The 12,063-nt window shown below is 34.3% G+C and overlaps 1 pseudogene; it reads left to right on the plus strand.

Annotated features, from left to right (window-relative positions):
- Nucleotides 1-10,214, plus strand: part of LOC127635490 (serine palmitoyltransferase 1-like) — a 41,330-nt pseudogene extending 31,116 nt beyond the window's left edge.
- Nucleotides 10,215-12,063: the final 1,849 nt, after the last annotated feature.

Genomic DNA, 12,063 nt, shown 5'->3' on the forward strand with positions numbered 1-12,063 from the left:
GCCAGGCATAGCCTGACTTTGTTCCAATTAAAAGTCAAGTCAAGTCAAGTCAAGTCAAGTGGTTTTTATTGTCGTTTCAACCATATACAGTTAGTACAGTACACAGCAAAACGAGACAACGTTCCTCCAGGACCATGGTGCTACATAAAAACAACAAAGGACCAACATAGGACCACATGAGACAACACAACGAAATAAAATACCTATATAAACTACCTATATATACCTATATAAAGTGCACGTGCAAACATGTGCAAAAAGTACAGGACAGAACAACAAATTACTGACAATGAACAGGACAATAGACAGTGCAGCGCCGACCAGTACTCAGTAGTGCAAAAAGATGACAGTTTCTAAAAAATGTAAACATAACATACTATGAGATAATGTTCTATGCACATAGCAGTTATTGAGGTAGCAGACAGTTATAAAGTGACAGTTATTAAAGTGCAACTCAGGACACGTGTGTGTCAAACCAGTCTCTGAGTATTGAGAAGTCTGATGGCTTGGGGGAGGAAGCTGTTACACAGTCTGGCCGTGAGGGCCCGAATGCTTCGGTACCTCTTGCCAGACGGGAGGAGGGTAAAGAGTTTGTGTGAGGGGTGTGTGGGGTTGTCCACAATGCTGGTTGCTTTGCGGATACAGTGTTTTTTGTAAATGTCTTTGATGGAGGGAAGAGAGACCCCAATGATCTTCTCAGCTGTCCTCACTATCCTCTGCAGGAAAACATTAGATCTAAAACATTAGATCATCCCTTTAGTATCTATACACAACATTTTTCATGGTCATTCACAGAAAGGGTCATTCACAAAAAGGCTATAATTCTCCACAGAGGAGGTAAACTACCACAGGTGTTCCTTATCTTAAAACTCCCTACTCATTCACTTAACACATACATTTCATTTCCTCCTGTTTCCCAAGGACTCTCAATGTCTGTATCACATTAATTAATTTTCCCTGCAAGCTAAGCTGTTTTTCATAGTTTCAGACTATATCAGAGTAATTCAGAGTACATCTTAAAATCCACGATCCCGGATCCGGGATTTAAAATTACGTCAGTAATAATGTACTTCCAATTTTAAATGTATGCGGAGGAGTTATAAGCTCATATCTGGTACCATTTGAAAGCTTAGAACGTCTACTTTCTTGAGATATGCATCACTTTGGCATTTGTTTTACACTAAGTAACTTATTTACAATAAATTACATAGTTCCACCCATCAAAAGTCGTGTCATAATTATGTATGCGTTTTTGAATACGCATATTTCTCATATCAGCTCAAATATGACGCACATGTACAAACCATGTATCAAATGAAAGCTCTCATTGCCAGTAAGAAGTTCCAATAAGTCTTTTTATTGAGGTATAATCACATATCTAATACACTTCGAATGAATCATGAAGTATACAATCAACATTTGTAAACATACAAGTGAAATTATTGAATATTTGCCATGCTACTCGCACTAGACAGCACAGTTAGCCACAAATGCTACATAATCCTTTACCTTAGGTTATTCTCTGCAAAATGAGCCGTTTTTCAGTGTTTTCTGTGGTTGTGTGCCCAAGTAATCCCTCGAGTGCAGAAACACCACAAAGTAATGTTATATGATATTCAACAATCCAGGAAAATATGTAAACATCCGATCCGGATAAAGCATATATTGCCGTAAAGCTTAGACCCTCCGCTTTCCGGCAATGTCTCTCAAGATCAAATAGACCAATCAGGGGCTGTGATATTGCATCCAGACTGTGAAGTGATCACTGGGTAGGTTACGTGCCCAAAACACACAGACGCGTCTCACCAGACACCAGAGCGCATATTTACCACTTTCAACAGTGTTTTATGTAATGACAAAGGGTTTTCTGTAAAATTACACTGGGATTTTGCATTTATAGCACTGTATATGGTATGGGGAGACTTTAGATTTGGGTAGGCGGAAAGTACACCAAAAAAAGGTAATATTCCTCCCTTCAAATAAATTGAAATAAATATTAAACAAAACATGATACAGACAAAATTCCTTTTTCAGGTATTTGCTGACATCTAGTGGAAACAGCCAAAACTGTCTGCTTGCTGCTAGGGTTTACAGGGCTTGAGTTATATATACACTTTCAAAAATGAATTTATATAAAAAAAATCAAAAAGCGCCTCTTTTTTTGTTGTACTGTTCAGACAACATATATTTAATTTTTTTACATTTTTAGCAGTGTTTTATGCAACTTCAAAGGGTTTCCTGTAAAATGACACCAAAACTGTGTATTTAGGCCAAAGTATGTGGGAATGGGAAGTTTTGAATTTGGGTAGGCCAAATCCAGGCAGAAATCCCCAAAAATGGCAAGGATCTTAAGAGGTTAAATCAATAAAAGAATTATAAAATATATAACATATCATTGGAGGAATCAATTTCCTCCCAGTTTGGTCTTTCTGTTGCATTGGGCCATTTACATTGATCAGTACTTCATCTGGTTTTTTATTTAATCAATGGTAACACACAATATTATATTATTCCCCTCTCAAGAATTGTTGTTTCAATTATTATACCAATTGTAGCCAACCCTGCACCCTATTTCTTAATTAATTCCATTTATATTGTTACAAACAAACAAGACAAGCAATCGTAATCTTTAGTCACCACCATGTATCTTTTCCATTCCTCATTACTTTTACAATGTACATGAGTTCAATTAAATCATAAGTAAAAGTAATATATCATCTTCCAGTCTAAATTCATTATCATACAAACATTCCCATGTTTGTTTAATACTTCTATATAAAGTCACGCACTCCTTTTTCTGCAACGGTTCTCAAAACTTTACCCCAAAAACCAATCTATAAATAATCCTCTACACAGGGTATGATCCCCTGACAACACAGTGACAGAATGCTTGGTATTTAACACTGTGATAAGTTATTTTAGTAAAGCGGTTATTAAAATGCAGCATTTATCCACCCCTTCAAACCTTCTTGGGCGGTGACGCCATTCTCAAGTCTTACCCGTCATTGGGTCGTCACCTCTTGCCCCTGGTCTTGATACTGCTCAGTTCTCAATCCTTAATAATTTGGTATCAGTAAACAGATATTTTCTTTGTCAGGGAGTATCACCAGAGAACCGACACAGCCAATGGAACATCTACAAATGCTTAAATATGGAGACAATTCAAAACATGGTTAAATTCAAAAAAGCATTATTAAAAATTCATCAATCTATTAAAATTGTCCAAAGTAAAAGTAAAATATGCTAAAATTGAACTCATTTATAGAGAATTAATTTCCATTCAGATTTTATTTCTGCTATTTTAGCAAATGTTACACAAAACTATGTATCATGGTGGGGACTAACATCAGATCAGAGCCTCTCACGCTTCTAGGAAGCTTAATTTAAAAACATCACCTTAATTCAATAATAGTCTCTAGATAGTTTTTGAACCTACATTTATTCTTTCAGATGAATTTTCAACTTAATCTGTTTTCTTTAGTATAAACCCTTAACTTTAGATTGCCCTCTTAATATATAAAATCTTTAATCATTGATGAGCAGAGCTGTTTGAACTCCTTCATATCACTCTATCTAACATTATTGTCAAGGCACATCATTTTACATATAAAAATAAAATCAAACCAAAATAAAATGAAATAAAACACTTATGAATATTTCTTCAAAATCTGCTCTTGTGTTTCTGTTTCAAGCAGACACTTATCAATTTTAGACTGAGAGTAAGAAGTGGGGCATTACACTGTTTCACAATAATACATTTAATTTATTCTTCAACAGTAAAAATAGTGATATTTACAATAACTGATTATATTAACTGCTTTCAAACTTTCTCATCTCACACCATTTAAAAACAAAAACTACTCTCATCAAAAACTACTCTCATCTTACTTCTGTCCATTCAAACAACATACAAATAACCTTCTAATCTTTAATAAGACAGAACACAATGTCTTTTTCGACATTCTCTATATAATCAATACAACTTATATTTAGCCTTCTGTTCATGCAGAGCTTTACATTTACAACACCTATCTTATTATTAATATATTATAATCCCTTTTTATTGTTAAGTAATAATTTGTTATTACTACTTTCTCCATTTCTTACACTTTCTCAGGTGAAGGAACTTCCATTCTGTCTAATAAAATAATATAAATCAAGTTTTTAAACTAACAGAAAAGTAAAAGTTTAAACAGAATAAAGTCTTAAAGACAAACATATCTAAAAACATATCTCTTTTCTTGTGTTTTGAAATAATTGCTCAGTAAGATACACTACGTACTTTTAATTTCTCATGACTCTTACATTATTTTTTTATTTATTTATTTTTTATTTTTTATCCAAATGTTTCATCATCTTTTAACAGTTATCACTATTATACCTCTAAAATTACACTTTCATGTATTAACTATGGCAAACTAAAATAGTAATAGAAATAGACACTCAATCAGCACTTTGTAGCACACACTAAGCTCCTTTTTTTTTATTTCTTTATTATGAGGGTACTCTCTGGAAAATTTGGGGGAGTAACCAATCCAATAGGTAACTCTATAACTTTGCCACATGTTTGTAATATTTACTCTTCAAATCAATAAATCAGTGGATAGCTGCTGGATTTAAATTTAGACCCTCAGAACAATTTAGACACGGGCATTAAACCCCATTGATGGCATTCTGGAAAATCATAAAGTGATCGTATAAGACTGAAATCAACTTTTCCAGAGAAATTTTAATCCACATTATAAATGGCAAATCAATAATGATTACCAGCAGCAATGAGCGCAGGAGGATATATCAGATCAATCACATCATTTTCAGTCTTCTTTGTGTCCGGATTTCCTCCTGCAGCATTAGTAACTTCTATAAAATCATCTTTCTCAGCCGTCTGCAATGGGGAGAAACTAGTTCCAGAATGAGTTAGTGAAACAACACACATAATAATAACAAATGAAACACAGAATAGACACATAAATATGAAGTTATTAACATTCATATATGAGGAAGTTATGATGTTCAATTTAATCTTAACCTTTCTCCATGGGCTTCACCTGCCCCCAAGACCAATGTTTAAATGATCCAAATCATTCTTAAATTTATTTTCCTTTAGTCTCAAATGCAGCTCCTCAGTGTACCCATGATCAACCAAGACCTATTCTGTGTATACCAAACATAAAATAAATAAAATAAAAACAAAATATCTATCTATCTGCTATCTGTCTTTTTCTAAAGTCGGGGCCCCTTTCTGTCTGTCTGAAAACATCAAGAGAGGCCTGTTTCCCCTCAAAGTCATCCTCAATGCCCTCATCAGACAGTCCCTAACAAAAATAACAAATCTCTGCCTGTCTTTTGTTGGTTGATCAAGTTTACACCGACAACTCTGCACTCACATTTAAATTGTTCTCTTCTTGTTTTAAATCATAGAAAAATCAAAAACAACTTTCTTGTGTTTAATTTAATAATGTTAAAATAGCATTCTCTCATAAACTGGACCAGACAGAACATAAAATGGACACATGAATGTGAAGTTTTCACATTTAAGGTTTAACTTAATAAGATACAAAATATAATTTTCTTATTTTATCATATCTTTGGCCCTCTTTTGCCATTTGCTTTAATATAACAACATTTACCTTAAATACAACCTTGGTTTAAAATTAAATAACTTATTTGACTTTAGTTTAACGCAATGCCCTTGACTCAAAGCTTTATTGTTTGTCCAGATAATGTGATTTCCCATATGCAATTCAATCACTTTAAAGTGATCACTTTTTTTATAATCTAAATATTCTTACTCATCACTTTGATATAAAAGGAGTTATGATCTGACACATGTCCATTCAACAGCTGCTCCCTTTCAGTTTAGTTAATCTTACATCAGGCTTCATTCATGGCATGAAAAGAACAGCCCAAGAATAAACATTGTCCAGTCCACTAAGAGTTAACTTTTTGATTTCATGCACATTTTTGTTTTACAGCTATTTGTTTGTTTATACTGTATTATATTTATCCTTATACATACACACACACACACACACACACACACACACACACACACACATACACACGCACACACACACACACTTACAGACATACATATATTTTTTATCATTGGTTTTCATTCTACAATCATAATATTTATTAAGTGCCCTCTTTGTTTTTAATCATCAGATCTCTTCTGCCTCTTATATTGATGAAAATAGTCTAAACAGATTTTCTTTTATGTAAATTTCATACATACTCCTCATTAGTTATGCAGCAAAGGATCAACCTCTCTATCTTGATTGATATTTATTGGGCTCATATAACATACACTTCCATACGCAATCACACTTCAGTCATACTTCCCATACTTTCAAACACAGATTCTCTCACAAACACAGAACCTTTCACACTTTTTACAAACACAAGGCCTTTATAAACACAGAGCTCTCAAAAAAGTATTATACTAAAACAAACCTATTACTTCTGCCCCTCCTTTTGCTCTCCTCTTTTTATCCCTCTCCTTTATTTCCATAAAAAACACTCATTATTTACAGTGGTTGATTGCTATATCTGTTACTTCTTTTTATATTAAAACTCATGTACTTCCACCCACAGAGTTCACATCCATTTTGGGTCTCTGTTCAAGACAATTTCTACATTGGTGCTAATTCTCCTTTACTCTCCCTATTAAAAATCACCTTAACATTTTTGACTGTATTTAATTTGTTCATAACTCCAGAAATGATCACTAATTCCCTGTGTTTCTGTTATTAATCTTTTTAATTCGATTTCTTTTCTCCTCTCAGTTAGTCTCCTCTCAAATTCAGTAACATCTTATTTCCACATTATGATTTCTGCTTCAGGAGGAAAACTGAGACAAGGAAAAAAAAAGTATTGTTCTGTTTCTCTGTGCCTGCTCAAAGCCCTCCCTTTACAGCTCCCTATTCTCACTCTAGCAGCCCCTCCCTTCTCTCTTCCCCAGCTCTCAGTCTCCAGTGTACTGTAAGAGAGAGAGAACGAAAAAATCAACAACTGTGCTCATTTATCCGAGTCTTATCAACTATACTTCTGGATAACATCCAACTAAATAAACTAAATATTTATTACTACTAATACTTATTTATATATTTATTATACTTATTTTTATTTCTTATCTCTTCCCCTTATATTTATTTATTATCTTTTATTTCTTTCTTTTTACTCTTTTTGTTATCCTCTTTATTTTCTTAACTTATATTTTCTCTTATTCTTTTATTTTATTATTTGCTTATGTTCCTTCTTTTTATTGCTTATATGGTTTCACTTTATTTCTTCTCAAAACCAACTATTTGTTTATTCATGGTTTATGTTTGTTAGTATAATCTTATTTTGTGAATTACAAAACTTTTCTTAAAACATGGTTATACCTCACATACTACTTATACATACATCTTGGGTACAAAGTCTAAACTGGATAATAAGATTATACATTACTTATTTCTTATACATACAGCATGGTCACAAGTGTTTAAACTAATGCATTCATTTTTCTAATTATTTGCTTTATCATGCATTATACTTTCATTTTTGATTACATATGTATTTCAACATGAGCAATACATTGCTTTCACATAAGTAATGCATCATTATCTATGTCTATATTAGCAATACACACTTAAGTTTTGCATTCTGCTTTATATCATGCATATCTATGTTTCCCTATCCAAGTCTGCCCTCTTAAAACAACGTTTCCCAATAATGTGCCACTTCAGATTTCAAGTAAGGAATATTCGCCTCCTTGACTGACACTTTCAAATGTCCCTTGTATATATCTATCTCATCTTTATGGCCTGCTTTACAGAGTGTAGTTATGTGATCCACAAATAATTTAGGATCTATGTTCCTAACCGCAACATTCAACCAGTTAACAAATGGCCACTCCTGTTCTATTTCTCCTAAATTCACCACTTCAGTTAAGGTTCTCATTAACTCCTTCTTTTTTACAGTTAATTTTCTCTTCTGCCCTGCGTAATCTATGTACTCTGATTCTTTCCAAAAATGATCGCTGATTCCCTTTAACTCTATCAGCGCTCTTTCCAATTCTCTCCCACTCTTCAGATCTGCATTGATCTCCAACTTTACAAAACTCGCTTGTGTCTGCATTTTTCTCTAGTCTTGTTCACTGTAATGGAAAACTTTTTGCCTTTTCTTTATCTTTTTCCCAATTATTCTATTTTTTTCTCTTCTGAATCTCCCCTTCCCCTCACTCACAGAGCTGTCCGTTCAGCTGACCAGTGAGCGAGAGCAAGGCAGGGAGATATCAGAGAAGCAGGTGCCATTTTGCGTCTTTATACTTTTTCAACAATTGTTTTATTCAATTGACTGTTTCAATTCATTTTCCACTTTTGCTCTCATTTAGCATTTCCTTTGTGCACCTGATTCTCTGTATTATTCTGCCTCTGCACACAATACATCATCAACACTGTAATCATGCATTTGAATAAACACAACAACAGCGCATTTAGTACCGCAAGCACACATGCACCAACATAGTTAGTCATGCACATTATTCATTATCTCAAACATGCACATAGTTCAACAATTCCCCGTTTTCTACACAGTCCGGGTTCCGTCAAACACTTCAATAAATAACTAAATCTAACACCTGGAGGAATTTTACGCGAATTTCACTTCTCCACCCGTGTTAGGATTTTCACCTGTACAGGATTTTCAGCCACTCTTCTGGCAAAACCTGGAATAAATGCACCTAACCGGGAATTTTCACGCGTACGCTTCTCGACTCACCCCAGGCTTTTTCTACCTTCTTCAAATAAACTTTCTTAAACTCTCTTTAAACAATCCCACCCCCTATTTTTGAAATCTGGAACTCGCCTCTATTTTAGCCAATTAGTTCAAATTATTCTATGTCCGGACTGGCAAAAGTCTTAGGGAAGCCACTTACCGGGACTCGCTACCACAGATCACACAAAAACACCTTAAGCAAAGATGCTTACCTCAGTTTCTGGCGCCGGTGTTTCTGTGCGATTTGTGCAAGCCGTCCCACCAGCGACCTCTGCCCCCTTGACCTCAATGCCAGCCCCACGTTGGGCGCCAAAGATATGTCATGGAATATCGCGATGAATCTCTCTAAGTTGTAAGAAATCTCTCGGAGTCTTGAGTTCCAGATGCCAAAATTGTAGTTTATTGAACACCAACAAACATGAGACCGGCCAGCTGTCCGTTCTGACTGTCTTAGTCCAAAACCTCCTCTTCTATACAGTTTGTTATCTGGTATTACCTCATTTCTGTGCCCCTTTGTTATTTTTGTAACCAATGGATACTATTTGCCACCATTATCTCACAGAGCCTTTTGATATCTTTTTACTGGTAGAAACTTGGCTTTAGTCTATCTTCAAGGTCCTTAGTCTCATTATTTTGTTACAGCTGGGTGCTCTTTGTGGCCTCTGCAGCATCAACACTTTTAGTAACCTCATATGCTCTCTCCTGGGTCACACAAAGGCCAGGAAACTCATATAAGTATTTTGATATATAAGAAACATACTAGAATATTGAAAAATATACTATAAAAGCATGCAATGCCTGTTGTAAAATGAACGTTTGAACGCATCCACTCCAGATATCAGCTTTTTCAATAGTTGTATTTTTATTTATTTAAAAGGAATGTTAACATGACTGTAACTTGAGCATAGTCTTTGTAAAATATATAAATCAAAAAGTAAATCTGTACATAAAAGGTAGAAAATGACTAGTGGCTGACTAGTATTTCCAACACCGACTACTAGTAGCAGTAGCATTAATTGGACTAGTTTTGCACATCGTGTTTTTAACACATTTCAGAAAGCAACAACATGAAATTGAACTTGTGTGGCTGGAAACGCTACTGGTGTAGAGTATGTTTTGGGTCTTGAGGATGGGATAAATTAAATTTAGCTAACTTTGTTATCTGTATTGAATTTAGGTATTTCACCAGATTAGATTGAATCTGTAGGGCATCGTTTTTTCAGTTTGAAACATTACTGCTGTTGCATTGCACTGGTTGCATTTCTCCCCAATGGGGTAAAGTTTTTAAATGGCTCTATCTCTGTTTCTAGCTGAAGTTGAAGTATAAATATAAAGTACGGATCTTTCTGGAGGAGAGCATGTCTTTTGGAGTGCTTGTAGAACACGGACGAGGAGTCACAGAACATTTTGGGGTCAATGTAAGCAATATTATCTTGTGGATAAATGTATGATCTTGTATGATAAACGACTAATAAGTAAATCATGATTTCTCAAATGTAATTGGTCTATTGTGTTAAACATACACTTTTACATTGCCTTTAATTGATCTTTGTTGTCAATATTGAATATTTGGTGTCTTGTCAGTGTGTGCATATTCAGTAAGCAAGGAATTTTATTGCACAAATGTGTTTTATATATTCTAATATGTTTAGAGCAGTAAATCTGAAACTTTTAGCTTTCAGGTCATTGTTTAAATGACCAATGAAAACTATTATTATTATTATTCTAGTTAGGATTATTAGTATTATTCTGGACGTATGTGTTTTATAATCTGTAGATTAACCTTTAATTTATATATACTAATCTGGATACATGTGCATTATAAGTCTGGAGATAAATGAAGAATTATCCTCATTTAATCTAATAGCTTTGAATTGTGATCCAGATACCTGGAAATACCTTCAAATTTGTTATATTTCAGCAGCAATATTATTTAGTTATGATATTCGATTATATTATGCGGGGCCAACAATGAGTGATATTGTTTTTGCAGACCTACAGTATGTTTGTTGCTAAATCGCTGCTTGCTCAGCTCAGTGAAGCATGTCAAGTCTCAGAGTCATACAGTGATGCAATCTTGAGCTGACGAAAAAGCGCCACTATTTTCAAACATGTTTGATATTATTAACACATAATCTTGTAATGTAGGTGATTCAACATCAACTGTGCTGTGCTTCAACCAACCATACTTGAGGGAGCATTAACAGTATTTGTAACAACCAATATTTTCACCTAATTTTAATTTATTTTCTATGGTGGCCCAGGGGTGCACAGCACAATAAAATTGGAAAAGCAAAAAAAGCTGAAAACATAAACAACAAATCCAAATTAATCCACATAGTGCAACGAAAAAGCCTCTACACAAAAAAATGACACTACATCACAACAAAATTAAGCCACACGCTACGGAAAAGCCATAACACAAAACTGCCACATCACAACTAAAGTAAACAACAGCATAAAAGTAAAGCCACAACACAATGAAAATAAACCACAACATAACAAAAGCAAAACACAACACAACAAAATTATGCAACTGCATAAACGAAAAGCCACAACACAACCAAACTAAACCGCAGCATAAGAGAAAAGTCAAGTCATTTTATATGTATAGCGCTTTTCACAAAACACATCGTTTCAAAGCATCTTTACAGAAAACCATGCATTAACAGAAAATGAATCCATAATATCTATAAAGTCTTAGAGTGTTCATTGTGTAGTTTGATTAAATATGCAATTATTGCAATTGTGTATAAAAATTAATAAATAAATAATAATTGTGTTTAGAGCCCCAGTAAGCAAGCTGAAGGCGACTGTGGCAAGGAACACAAAACTCCATAGGATGTTGTTTAATGGAGAAAAAGAACCTTGGGAGAAACCAGGCTCACTGTTGGTGCCAGTTCCCCTCTGGCTAACCAGCATGAATATAATGCCAATATTAGTTATTTATGTGCCGTGCAGGCACATAGTTTAAAATTAGTAAACTAAGTAAGTGTTAAGGGCCAGTGAACTGTAAGTTTAATGACTAATGTCTTTGAAGTTCAGCCTGGATTAACTGCAGAAGTTTACATTGATGCATTGTCCTTTTTAAGTTGGCCGATGTTGGCTTTTGTTGGCAAATAATTGAAAGTCTATGTATTCCATTTTAAGAGTGTAGTCCATCATTAGACCAAGGTGATGCAGGCAGAGATCAGTAAGGTGCATTGCAGTTCAACCACAAGCACAACAGAAAAGGTACAGCACAATAAGATTACGCCACAACAGAATGAATCCTTTTGTGTGCTTTGCTAATTGTGTTGT

Source organism: Xyrauchen texanus, chromosome 43 (assembly GCF_025860055.1).
Source record: "Xyrauchen texanus isolate HMW12.3.18 chromosome 43, RBS_HiC_50CHRs, whole genome shotgun sequence".
NCBI lineage: Eukaryota > Metazoa > Chordata > Actinopteri > Cypriniformes > Catostomidae > Xyrauchen > Xyrauchen texanus.